This window comes from Chiloscyllium plagiosum, unplaced genomic scaffold (genome assembly GCF_037043375.1).
Source record: "Chiloscyllium plagiosum isolate Xiang-an unplaced genomic scaffold, Cpla_swu_hap1 HiC_scaffold_37, whole genome shotgun sequence".
Lineage (NCBI taxonomy): Eukaryota > Metazoa > Chordata > Chondrichthyes > Orectolobiformes > Hemiscylliidae > Chiloscyllium > Chiloscyllium plagiosum.
This window is the reverse complement of record NW_028270175.1, coordinates 19,308,075-19,322,538: the sequence shown is the minus strand read 5'-3', so window position 1 is coordinate 19,322,538 and position 14,464 is coordinate 19,308,075. Positions and strand designations below refer to the sequence as shown.

Below are 14,464 nucleotides of genomic sequence, written 5' to 3'. Positions count from 1 at the left end.
TTTGTTGGCAGTGCCAGTATTTGTTACCAATTACTGCATACCAATAGCTGCAATCCGTCTGGTGCAGGTACACCCACAGAGCTGTTTGCGAGAGAGTTCCAGGATTCTGATCCACAATTCTGATTGTGGATGAAGTGAAACATAATTTAAAGAAAGATGATTCCTTATTGTCACAAAAAAAACAAGTTTAATGCCGCTCAAAGATTACACTTTGTCCACCTCTTTGCATCATGGGCCATATTTAACTTGCAATGAAATGTTTTGGAAAGATAAAGTTTGGCACAATATTGAGCATGAATTTCAAAATAAAAGTTGTGATATGGGGAAAAAAAAGAAAAATTAATGTCAAAGCAATAAATTGATAATTTAAGCATAGTTAATAAAAATGATTATTTAAAAAGTACAGAGTTAGCTAAGTTTTTATTTCTTTCTGCATAGAAGCAGAGCTAGAGAGGAATAGATTTAACCCTGAGCCCTGGTTATCAGGGAACAGGAAGAGAACAGTGGTAAAGTATGGTGTTGGCTTAACAATGGCTTGGCAGAAATCATAGAGTAGTGGAGTGGAGCAGATGCCTTTTGTCCTGGGTCTTTCTCTCCCAGTACAGTGTGGATGGAGATTTGAAGCTGCGTGAGTTCATACCCATTCTCTCTCACATTTTGCTCCCTCTCGTATGCTAATTCTTAGATTTGCTGTTCCTTGTGATCCTGCTACCTCTGTCTCAAGTCTTCCCGTGCCACCATAGGCACAGTGTTCTGCTTCCTCATCATGACTGCAGTCACCTATGTGCCAGCCTTGTCTCTCCACCACACCAGCCCAATGGCTGCAAAACACCTCTTTTTCCCTGACCTACCCAGGAACATGAAACCTCTAACTTGAAATCTCACCAGTCCCTAGCAGATTCACTGTCTCTGCTCCAGTGTTTCTGCCTTCATTGAATAAAGCCAATCTTGCCTGCACTGCTTGCTGCTCCTACAGTCACTGAATTTCTCTCTCCTACAGTGCTGGAAATTACTAGTGATTGAAGGAGCATCTCCTTGCAGAATTTTTTTCTACTTGCACTTGCATTTTGTGGATGTCTGAGCTGGGTAGAGATACATGGCAGACTAATTCTGGCCCACAGGCTTTATGTTGGACTATCCAAGTTAAGTGTATCTCATTTTCTATTTGAATAATTAATTGAATATTATATTACTACTGTGCCAAAAATGACTGACTAACCCAACCATAGTAGCAGAAGTTCTTAACTGTGTGGGTAAGTATAAAAAAACTTATTAAAAATGCTGGTTATAGTAGCTGAAACTGAAATGTATGCACTTTTCGGCTTCCAATTGAGTAGCTCCACTGGTGTGAGTGCATGTAAAATTGTTATTTTTGTGTTATATCTTGACTTGCATAACTCCTGATGCAAGGTCAACCGTATGCAGTTTTATTAGACCTGTTTGCTGAGGTTTTTGTTATTTTGTTATTAATAGGATTCAATACAGTAATGGAATTGGACTTTTGAACTGGCAAGAAAGGTTAACACCTTACTGAACAGAAACCTTTTATTGTCAAAATCTTGTGTAACTGACCCAGTTGGCATTTGGAAGTTCAAAAACATTGGATGTTCTTACTACAAATACAGCAACTCTCTTGCCATTTGATTAATACTTAAGAGATGCATTAAGGCAATTTTGGTCTCTGTTTTTCATTCCCTATCTGTACTTTGTGTTTCATCACTTATGTAACGGAAATTTGTAATTTAGCAATAAGGATCATGGGTATGTACTTGAAATGTACTTTTCTCTATCGCTTTGCTGCCTCATTTTGCTTTCCTGGTAAATTTTGTAACTTTGTTTTGAATGCAACAATTTTAATTATTTTCTCACCATCTCTATCTACTAAACTGGCTGATAACTTCTACATTAAAGCCACACAGTTTCTACTTTCTCAAATGGCTGTTTTAGATTTGTGAGCCCAGACCAGAGGTCTGCAAACTTTTCAAGATCAGTCATTTTTGAAACTTAATTTAACGTTTAAGTTCTGCATCAATTCTGAAGAGTTGTCACTGGACCCAAAATGTTATCTGATTTCTCTCCTCTGATGTTGCCAGACTGTTGAGATTTTCAAGCAGTGTTCTTGTTTCTAATGTTTTGAGAGCCAAAATGCTGTCAATCAAATGCTATTGATAATGAGAAACAAGGCCAAGGTGGGCATGGATATATTTGTAAAAATAAGATGCAAGATGAAAAAAAAATGGAAATTAAAACCTTTTTTATATTTATCCACGGAAAGTGATAGTTGCTGGCTAGGCCAGCATTTGTTGCCTATCCTTAGTTGTTCTTGAACTGAGGCCTATTTTAGAGCGCATTAAGAATGAGGTTTTGCTGTGGATCTGAAGTCACATGCAGGCCAGACCAGGAAAGGCAGTTAGTGAACTAGATGGATTTTGTCAGTTGGTGGTAATTTGATGGCACTGGTAATGATATGTGTATGTAATGTATCAGCTTTATTCATTGAATTTAAATTCTATTATCCTCTGTGGTGGGATTTGCAGCCAAGTCCCCAGAGCATTAGACTGGGCCTCTGAATTACTAGTCCAATAGCATCAGTAGCCCTACCTCCCTCAAATGTAATTTCTGTTGTTGAATTTTTTGTTTTTGGAAGTTTGCTTGATATCTGGATAAATGAAAAACATACTTAATTGATCAAGGTCAAGAGCTGCCCATCAGTCCTTAAATCAGTCTTCTCAAAACTTGCTAAGTTCTTCATGAGCTCCACGCTGCTCTGGAGTGGTCCCTCAAGTGTCATTATACCCCTAGGCACTTAAGAGACTTCCAGTACTTTGTTGACAGTGGGGGAACGGCAATATAGTTCCAGATTAGGGTGGTATGTGACTTGCAGAGGATGATTGGGTACGTTTTTGGTGAGATTGCGTTTTGTTACCTATAACTGAGAAAGTGACTAGCATCCTCAGCAAAGATTGGAAAACATTTCAGATCTGCACACTCGGTTACTTGCTGGATAAATATCTTGTCTCATGAGGAATGCCCAGTTATTTTTAATTACGTAGTATCCCATCACTTTCTTCCCTTGGAGATACTGCACATTTATTCTCTCCTGTCTGGTCCAAACAGGCATCCTTCATGTGTAAGCTTAGAAAGTGAGTTAAGCAAAAACAATAATCTGGATTAAAGGGAGCATTGGAATCATTACTGGCACTTTTCAGCAAAAGCCAGTAAATACACATTAGGGGTAGGGAACCTGGTTTGATCCTTCCTCTCAAACCCAAGCTTCATGTTGTGATACTCAGCACAAAACAGGATTTAATGAGAGATATTTGTAGTACATCTGGATCATTAAGCACTGAGAATACTGGATGTACAGGTGGAAGAGTCAATTATTATATTTTAGTAATTGAAGAAATAATATCAGTTTTATTTTAGGAATAGTACTGTGCATGGTAAGGAAGGTAGCATCAGCATTTTGAGAGCTCAGCAAGATAAACTCGCAGCACAGTAAGTGTTGCATTCAGTTTATTGAATTAGTATTTCTCTCTGTACATAGGTCTTGTCTTCAGGAATAATAGTTTTGTAACTAGACTTTCAATCACCTGTAAATGTGAAAGTTAGATTTGTTGCATTGCGCTTGTTCCAATAATCAAAAATATAAATGAAATTGTACATTTTTGTCTTTCAAGTGTCTCGTGGGGGAGAAAATATTCTATGATGCCAAGCTGGAGCACTGTTTGCTTTGTCATTGGTAGGATAAATTTACAGTCTGGAATGAAGAGTGTGGCAGAAGAATATGAAAGCACATCAGTTTAAATATGATTTGCTGTGAAGGTCTATTGCAGCGGTATTAATGTTTGAAATAAGCCTTCGAGGTTATTTTGGTAGAAGGTTGAAAACATATAGTACAGTACTACTGATGTGCCTATTTGAAAGTTTGGTCTTGAGCATGCAACTTTGGTGCAAGTCTACCCAGGGAGGAGAGTAATTGCTGTTTGTCTCTTTAGGTTTCCATGCCAAGCCATTTGTGTTGTACACTTCGGCCGCACAATTTTTCAAAAACAATAGGTTTCTCATACGTATTAGATTTTTAAAATTGAGTTTGACACTTCAACATTACTCATTACATAATATATAGAACAGTTACAGTGCATATGAAACAAGCTTCAGTGTTGAGAGATGCAGATGAAGTGTAAAGTACTGATGCACTAGACTATATTTCTATAGATTTTTGATGATTAATTATGGAGTATCACATGGAGCTGGTTGCCTATACAGCCCTATCTGGTAGGATGGTGCAAGAGAATCATGTCAAGCAATCCTTCAGATGGTGCTTCTGTTTCCAAAAAGGAAAGAAAAATTGCTCTACTGATTCAGTAAGTGGGTATTGAATTATATTCGATTTGACATGCTCGGCACAATTGGATAGCCTACCAAGTGTCACTGTTCACATGATTAGATTAGATTCCCTACAGTGTCGAAACAGGCCCTTCGGCCCAACCAGTCCACACCGACCCTCCAAAGAGTAACACAACCAGACCCATTTCCCTCTGACTAATGCATCTAACACTATGGGCAACTTAGCATGGCCAATTCACCTGACCTGCATATGTTTGGACTGTGGGAAGAAACCAGAGCACCCGGAGGAAACCCATGCAGACATGGGGAGAACGTGCAAACTCTACACACACAGTCGCCTGAGGCGGAAATCGAACCTGGGCCCTGGTGCTGTGAGGCAGCAGTGCAAACCACTGAGCCAGTTGGATAAGATATTTTCAGGAAAGTGCTTCAGTACGGAAACCTATTTTTTTCAAGAAGAAAATATTTTAAGAAATAATTTATGTAGATGACTTTCAGTAATTGACTTTCAGTACTAATGCATTTTGAGATAAAGGATTATTATTAATTTAAGGTATGGAAATATTGCAGCACGATCAATTGTTGGATTGAAGAAATTGGACTTGAGTCCTTGAATATACATGGACAAAGATTGATCAGTTGAACGATTGATACCATGGGATTTTGCAAGACTCTTTTATTGTGAGCAGTGTTTGGCATAGATTTGGTTTATGTTGATGAAAATAATCTTTATGTACCAAATGTTTTCTGTTTCATTTTACATCTTCTATTGCTGTTTGCTTTGAATCCATATACCTGATGGTAGCAGGAAAGGATTAACTAAGTTCTTGTATAATCACTTAAACCATGCTGGATTAATTCAATTACCTTAGGCATTGAACCTCTAATTCCCTATTAAAATCATTTTGAATAATATTTTAACAGACCAAGTGAATTCTTTAAGATATTATTTGAAATGTACACTTCCCCAGTTTTCTTCCACATGTCATTTTGGAAATACTAACATCCTAAAGAGACCCCACATTCTCCTTTCCCCACCTCAAGAAGATAGTTGTTCGTGACAGAGCAATCATATACACATTACATCCTAAACAGAATGAAGAAGTTGGAAATCTGATGCAGAGGGGGTAGGAAGTGCTGCCTTTTTCTCCTAATGCTTCTGTTAGTCAGTTTTACAGGTAATTATTTCACTTACTGTAATCTATGTATAATTTAAACAAAAAAATCTACAGATCTGCAGATGCTGAAAATCAGAAACAAAAACAGGAATTACTAGAAAAACTCAGGAAAGAAAGCAGAGTTTTGGGTCTTCAGAACTTTCTCTCCACAGATGCTGCCATCCCTGCTGAGTTTTTCCAGCAATTTCTGTTTTTGTTTAGAACTTAAATTAGTTTTTTTAGCTAATTACTTGATCTAAGACCTATAATCTGAGTTGATGTAAATACGTAAACTTTAATTAAGCAAAACGGATGTGGTGCAGATGGTGTCTTGCAGCTGCAGCGTTTGGAAGATTGTAGAGAATATTGTGATCCTAGAGAACCATACCTGCAGCTGAAGGAAATTTAGTCTGAGTTGTTGAACTAGAGTCCGTATCTATGGGTGTTTTGGTGATGGAAAAGCAAAGCAATCATTTGTATGTGAGAGCAATTCTGGATATGAAAATGAGTCTGGAGGGCTGTTGTGGTGCAGTGGTAATGTCCCTACTCCTGAGCCAGGAGACCCAAGTTAAAATCCCACCTGGTCCAGAGGTGTGTAATAACATCTCTGAACAAGTTGATTAGAAAAATAGGTTAATAAAAATAAAGCAGATCACAGACCCTTTTGTGCCACTATGGTAATGCCCCTATCATTGGACCAAAAGGCCTCCTTTCAAATTCCACCTGCTCCAGATGTGTGTAATAACATCGCTGAATGGGTGGATTAGAAAAACAAGCTAAAAAATATATAAAGCAGATTGTGGACCATCTTGTGGCACAGTGGTAGAAAAAAATGAATTGAAGTCTGTTCTGGGGTGATCAGGTGTTGGAAAAGCAAAGCATCCAGTTTTGTGTAAGACAAATTCTAGATATGAAAAAAAAAATGAACTGGAGTCTGAAGACCTCTTGTGAAGTTGTAGTGTCTCTACCCATGGACCAAGATGCCCAGGTTCAAGTCACAGCCGCTCCAGCGGTGTGTCTTAACATCTCTAACACAGTTTGATTAGGAAATACCTTGAACTGGAGTCCAAGGTGCAGACTTTACATGGTATCAGGGAAGAGGATAGTCACCTGGACACCCTGATCCAGGAGTCACTCAATACCCACAGGTTAGAACGGTGCAGCTCTAGTTATCAGTCGTGCACAGAATTGTGATTGCAAATCAAGGAAGTAAGGCAACCTTGAGCACAATGCTGGAAAAGCCTTGACATTTAACTTTTTAAGCAGGTGTTTGGTTCTAGCCACCTGTTACTCGAGGCAATTCAAATGTGGCTATAAAAATGAATGTCCACCATTGCAATATTTCCTCTTAATTTCCTAGTTTGTTTCTTGAATTGTCCAGAGTTAAAAGTCACGTGACACCAGTTTATAGTCCAGCAGATTTATTTAAAATCACAAGCTTCCGGAGTGCTGCTCCTTTGTCAGGTGAAGTGACACTTCGTTGGGAAGAGTTCCATTTATATCAGGCTGGGACTAGTGTCCTGGTGAATTGAAGAACTAGAGCTGGATATCGGGGTTTAAAGAATGTGATAAGTGCTCAGCTCAGTGAAATTGATGAATCTAATGAAAAAAATCAAGGCTGTAGAGTAAAGTGTAGCTAAGAAGGGGCAACAAACTTAATGGTAATACTTCTTAGTGAATAAAATTGGAGAAAATCTGTAAAAGTTCAAATTAAAGGCACTTTTACTGCTCAAAGCATTTCTAACAAAAGAGATGAATTGTTGGCACAAATAGAACCAAAGGGTTTGAACTAATAGCTATTACAAAGGAGTTTGTGTGGAGACCGGGATAGTAAAGAAATATTCTAGGGTATGTGACATTTGGAAAAGATGGATAAAATTGAAAAGGAGGAGGAGTTTAGCTTTGATAAAGGATGACTTGAGGACAGTAGTGAGAGAGGACGTTTGCAAGTGGAATCAGTGTGAGTAGAGATAAGAAATAACAAGGGGGAAAAGTACTTATGTGAGTAGTCTTTATGCTTCCTGATAATAGCTATATTGGTGGACAGGGTATTAATCGAGAAATAAAAGGAGCTTATAGCAAAGGCAGTTAAATTACCATAGAGGACTTTAATACTCTTATGGATTGGACAAAGCAAATCAACTTAGGTAGTTAGGGACATAAATTCATGGAATTAATTTGAGCCAGTTTCTTAGAACAACATGTTGTGGAACAAACCAGGGAAGAGACTATTTTAGATCTAGTCTTGGGCATTGAGTGTTAGTAATCTCCTAGGAATGGGTCCCCTAGAGAAGGGTGAAAATAATACATTGAGTTTGAGAATAATGTACACAAGGAGAAAGTGAGGACTGCAGATGCTGGAGACCAGAGCTTAAAAATGTGTTGCTGGAAAAGCGCAGCAGGTCAGGCAGCATCAAAGGAATAGGAGAATCGACGTTTCGGGCATAAGCACTTCTTCAGGCTTATGCCCGAAACGTCGAATCTCCTATTCCTTTGATGCTGCCTGACCTGCTGCGCTTTTCCAGCAACACATTTTTAAGCAATAATGTACACAAGTCCCGAAAGTGCAATGTTAGACGTAAAGCCGACTAACATAGGTATGAGGGCCAAATGGCTGTTGTTTGGAACTTAGGCAGTAGCAAGCGTTAATTAGTTCATATTCATCAACAAATATATATTATGTTGTGAAATAGAGCTTTATGAGAAAGGTCTGCCTATCGCTTAAGAATTGTCTAAATTGTGTTTTGTAATACCCTCGATAACATTAGTAAGTCTGAAGATTGGAAGTTTTAGATACCAGGCAAAGGGTTATCAAAAATGTGATGGAGAAAATAGAATTTGCTTTTTTTTTTACTACTTGCTAGTTTATTCTAATATTTTAAGAGCTTCAGAAAGAATTAGAGGAGAATAGGAAAGTAAATGTGAGACGTTTAATAGGTGAGGCAGGATGGAGTCATAGAGATGTACAGCATGGAAACAGACCCTTCGGTCCAACTCGTCCATGCCGACCAGATACCCCAACCTAACATAGACCCATTTGCCAGCACATGGCCCACATCCCTCTACACCCTTCCTATTCATATACCCACCCAGATGCCTTTTAAATGTTGCAATTGTACCAGCCTCCACCACATCCTCTGGCAGCTCATTCCATACACGCACCACCCTCTGCATGAAAAAGCTGCCCCATCAGTCCCTTTTATATCTTTTCCCTCTCACCCTATACCTATGCCCTCTAGTTCTAAGTAACATGTTAAATAAATACCTTGTACGTGGTTTTTATGGTGGAAGACAAAACTCTCAAAATAATGGGGAAACAAGCATCTAATGCAATTGAAGAATTTAATTTCTACAGTACTAGCTCTTAATATTAACAGATTGAAAGCTGGCAGATCTGTCTCTGACACCCTATATTGTGGGGTTTCAAAAGAGGTGGCAGCAGAAAATGTCCTGGGATAAGCTCTTGGTTTGCTCAGAGTTGTAGAAATCAGTGTCTTTGGGAGGGATGAGGAGAAATGAAAAATACCACAAGTATAAAAAATGTAAACAAAAACATTTAGAATGGTTCAGAAGTTTAAAGATCTCGTTTGTTTTTATCTTGCTGTTCCTGAAAATGAATATGACTCAAAATGTCTCCTCTTTGATTTCCATTGTCAGGGATCTTGTCAGTTTGTTACTTTACAATAAGTGTGATATTTACTGAATATGATGAAATTGTAAATAACTTAATTATTAAACAATGTCTAAATTGTTGAAACCAAATGCAATAAAAGTATAAACTGAACACTATTTTTCAAAGTGGTATATAAATTCTACCAGAATACAAACATGCAATTCTTTATCAAGCAGGATAATAATAAGTGATGTTTGACAAGTTTGTTTTTCTTATCAGTTTGGGAGGGATGGGAGTGGAATAGAATCCCACTATCCCATTTTAGCTTTTCTCTTGTCTTTTATGCCCAAGCTTGAACTTCCTTTAAATTCTTGAGTATGTTTTCTGTCAGCCCCTGAATTGCAAAACTGTTTCCCATAGCTCTATGTTTGAATCTGTACTTCTGGTTTCTGACCTACCATGTTGCTGAATCAACACTATTCAAGGTCATAAATAACCTCTTCTGTGATTGCAATTGTAATAGCAATGCATTATTCCACACTTGTCCTTCTTGGCATCTCTTCAACTTTTTGATCACACCATCCTCTTCTAATGCCTTAAAGCTGCCTTGTTGTTCAGTTGAATATGACTTAATATGTCTGTTTTCATTCAGCACCATTGAGCAATTGCATCACCCACCCTGTACCATTATCTTTGGAGTCCCCAAGAATCTATCCTTGTTTACCCTTATTTCCCTCTCAACACTGCAGTTCATTCACATTATTTGTTTTAGATTTATATTTTATTATATTGCTTTCCTGGCCTGCCTTTGATCATCTCATTGATATCCTCAGATTTTGTGTTAGGCTCCACATATATTTTGATACTCTGTTCTACATTTCCAGTACCTATTGGTCCCCTTCACTGTCCTCATTTTATTAATCTGTTTGTCCAACATTCTGTTTTGGATGAAGAGCAATTTCTTTCTTCAAGTAAGTGCATTGAGAAGATTGAAAACATTGTCTCTGACCCCTCCTCACAAATGCTATACCCTTCTCACGATTCCATTCTCCTCCATGATTTCTGGTTTCGGTTGGAGTTGACTCTTCACAATGCTCAGATTCTAACCCTATATTCATTCCATCATAAAGTCTTTCAACTTTCTTAGTAGGGTCCATCTCCAATCCTGCCTTCATCTATTGCTGCCAAAGCCCTTATTTGTTTTAGATTTATATTTTATTATATTGCTCTCCTGGCCTGCCTTTGATCATCCATTTGATAAACATTATCTTAAAATCCACTGTCATTCAAAAATCCTACTCACTCTTGACTTTGTGCTCATTGACCTAGTCCCCCAGTGCCTCTAAATTAAAATTTTCAAATGTGAACACCTTCATCGTCTATCTCTCCGTATTTATTACTTCTCCATGTATATGATACCTCTATTGCTCTATTTCTTGTCCCCTCTGCATTTCTGTCTCCAATCACCCCACACTTAGGACTCCTCTACAACTTTGCTTCCAAAAATAATGTTTAAAACTTAACTCTTTGAATAAGGTTTTAAATCATTCATCAATTATCTGCATGTTTTGGCTCATTATTAAATTTCTGTCTGAATACACTTCTATGAAGCTTTTTTCTACCATAAAATTGCTATTTGAATAAATTTAATACTGCCATCATCTGATAGCAATAGAAGCAATCAATTGGACAACTTTTCTTAAAATAAATTTTTGCTGAAAAGAAAAGGTTTTTGGGGTTTTTTTAAACAAAATTACAAAACTAATACAAAATAGTGTAGCCACTTTACATTATAATAACAAATGATATAAATTAAGAAAACTAATTACTAATCTGCTCTACAGACTACCAAAACACAAAGTAAGATATAAGAAAAAAGACTCTATATATTTAAAAAAAAGACTACAGTATAGTACATAACTAACAACAACAAATAAATTAAAAAATAAGCATTCAAAATAAAATTATATCAAATCATAACAAGACCTGTATTTATACGGGATTCCTCCTCCCAGGGGCCCCTGAACCGACAAGCATCACCCCCATGACTAAACAAAGGCCCTAGACAGTATGGCTGATACATCTGCATCAGTGTTGTTCAAGAAGGGCCGCCATGTTCTATAAAACAGTTCAGTTTTTTGGTGCACCATATTTGTAAGGAAGTCCAGGGGAATATGTTCCGTAACTATCCTATGCCAATTTGTAAGTCCTGGGGGACTTTCCGATACCCAGCTTGCTAAAATGTTTTTCCTCTCACAAAAGAAGAGGATAGTAAATAGTTTCTTCCCATATACATCTAGAGAAGGAAGATTTGGAAAGCCCAAAATGAGAGACACCGGGTCCAATCCAATCTCTGTTCCCAAAATCTTTGCCTAGGCATTCGCTAGTGTCCCAGTATCTATGAATCTTATGGCGTGTCCGCAAACAATGAGTGAGAATACCAACTTCTATTTTACGTTTAGGGCACATTGGGGACGCTCCTGCCTTAAACTTTGCAAGCCGCTGTGATGCTATATGAGCCCTATGAAGTATCTTCAATTGAATAGAGTCATAGAGATATGCAGTATGGAAACAGACCCTTCAGTCCAACCTGTCCTTGCCGCCCAGATATCCCAACCCAATCTAATCCCACCTGCCAGCACCCAGTCCATATCCCTCCAAACCCTTCCTATTCATATACCCATCCAAATGCCTTTTAAATGTTTCAATTGTACCAACCTCCTCCACTTCCTCTGGCAGCTCATCCCATAGGTTGAGTCCTCTTACAGGTAGAGATCTTCCTGGCATTTTCCTAGATATCTTCCCACATCTCTGAGATTTCCATCCCTAATTCTTGAGTCCAGTTTTTATATAGCCATTCCATGTCCTTCGATACCTTACTACTTAGCGAGTAATAGAGAATACTGACTGAGGCTGCACCCATTGGCCGAAGCACACTCCTTTCCATATCTGATTTGTAAGGATTAGTCATCAATATGATCTTTTTTTGTACGAAGTCTCGTACTTGAAAATATCGAAAGAGATGCTTGCTAGACAACCCGAAATTCTGGCGCAACTGTTCGAAGGACATCATGACCTCCCCATTGAACAGATCTCCCAAGCAGGAGATTCCTCTGGACTCCCAAATTTTAAATTCAGCGTCTGTCAAGCCTGGCTGAAATCCCAACGCTCCCACTATAGGAATAAAGGAGAAGGTTTTTTGTATATTACCCTGACTTGTCGTATCATCCTCCAAGCTTTGATTGTGTTTAGGACAATCGGGTTTCTACAATAATCCATGATAATTCTCATCTTATCCATAAATAATAGATTGATGAGGAGGCATTTTGCTTAGGAAGCCTCGATATCCAGCCAAATTGATTGTGGATGACGAGACCCAATCAGCCACATATGATAGTAGGGAGCTCAGTTGTTACTTCCTAAAATTTGGAAAATCTAGACCTGCCCTTACTTGTGGGAGCTGCAACTTATCTAATTTAATAAGGAGCCATCTATGATTCCAAACAGCCATCCATAAAGCCAACCCATAAAGCTTACGCAGCGCCTGTCTCAGCAACATCAAAGGAAGCATTCTCTCTAATAGGCGAGGAAGAATATTCACCTTGACCAAAGCTATTCTTCCTAACCAGGATATTGGGATCTCTTCCCAACATTGGAGGTCCTGTCTTTTTTTTTCTAATAAATGCGTACAGTTAGCTTTATAGAGCTGACCAAATACCGGGCTAATAAAAATACCTAAATAGAGAAAACCTCCCAGTGACCACCGAAAGGGGAAGTGGGATCCATCCGCAAAGTTGGATATGCTGCTAAGACCTTCTAGCACATGGTCTCTGATTTTATAAAATTAATTTTGTACCCTGAAAACATACCAAATAAATTGCATCGCTTAATTCAAGTGGTTACAGATGTCAATGGATCATTTAAAAAAAGAAGAAAGTCATCCGCATAAAGAGTAATTTTATGCTTGCCTGATCCTATCTCCGGGGCTCTTATATTGGGGTCAGTTTGGATAGCTCTCACCAGCGGTTCAATCACTTGTGTAAATAGTAGTGCCGAGAGAGGGCATTTTGACGACAACCTCTGCCAACACTAAAACTATCCGATCTTACGTCGTTGGTAATCACCGCTGCTTTTGGGTCGCTATACAACACTGCAACCCATTTGGTAAAAACCTCTCCAATGCCAAACCACTCCATAGTATAAAAAAGGTATGGCCATTCCACCTGGCCGAATGCCTTCTCTGCATCTAGGGAGATGACTAATCCCGGTATCGCTCTTTGCTGGCAGACTTGTGCCATATTTAACACTCTTCTGATATTATTAGTAGATCTGTAACCCTTAATAAACCCCATCTAATCCTCTTTTGTAATAAATGGTAAAACCCTCTCCAGTCTTAGTGCTCGCATTTTTGAGAGAATTTTGAAGTTCACATTCAATAGGGCGGCGTGGTGGTTCAGTGCTTAGCACTGCTGCCTCACAGCACCAGGGTTCCAGGTTCGACTCCACCCTTGGGCGATTATCTATGTGGAGTTTGCACATTCTCCCCGTGTCTGCGTGGGTTTCCTCCGGGTGCTCCGGTTTCCTCCCACAGTCCAAAGATGTGTAGGTTAGGTGAATTGGCCATGCTAAATTGTCCATAGTGCTAAATGCATTAGTCAGAGGGAAATGAGTCTGGGTGGGTTACTCTTCGGAGGGTCGGTGTGGACTTGTTGTGCCGAAGGGCCTGTTTCCGCACTTTAGGGAATCTAATCTATCTAATCAATAAGGGTTACAGGCCTGTATGAAGTATTGTCATCTGGGGCTTTTCCTTTCTTAAGGATGAGAGAGATATTTGCTTCTCTCAGAGAGGGTGGGGGACTACCCTGACTATATGAGTAGTTACACATGTCTATAAGTGATCTGGCCAATTCGTCTATAAACTCTTTATAGAACTCAAACTGAAATTCATCTGGCGCGGGTTCTGGAGCTGCCTGACCGCCTCCTGCACTTCCTGAATTGTCAAGGGGGCATTCAAAAAAGACATCTGCTCTGAGGTAACGCCCGGGAGGTCTAGATTCTTTAAAAAAAGACTCCATCTTCCTTGCTCTATCCTCACAGCCTACCAACTGATACAGTTCAAAATAGAATTTTCTAAAAGCTGCATTGATCTTTTTAGAATCACAAATCAAAGTACCAGCACCTTCTCCAGTAGATGTAATGGATTGGGGAGCCTTTTTCTTTCTGGCAAGAACTTTCTGGCTAGATAGTTGCCCAGCTTATTGCCATACTCAAATAATCTCTGCTTCGCAAATAGTATCCCAATCTTTGCTGTTTGAGTAAGTGCGGCATTCAAAGTAGCCCCGGG

General features: G+C 38.8%; 1 protein-coding gene across 2 annotated transcripts in view; it reads left to right on the top strand.

The window, feature by feature from the left end:
• Positions 1 to 14,464, top strand: part of kcnab2a (potassium voltage-gated channel subfamily A regulatory beta subunit 2a) — a 281,823-nt gene that overhangs the window by 23,602 nt on the left and 243,757 nt on the right. Inside the window, exon 1 of one of the 2 annotated variants that reach the window (XM_043675967.2) lies at positions 3,681 to 3,742. The exons of the other annotated variant lie outside the window; for it this stretch is intronic. The gene's annotated coding sequence lies outside the window, so the exon portion shown is untranslated. Of the gene's footprint in view, positions 1 to 3,680; positions 3,743 to 14,464 lie in introns of those variants that run through there. 2 annotated transcript variants of the gene reach the window in all.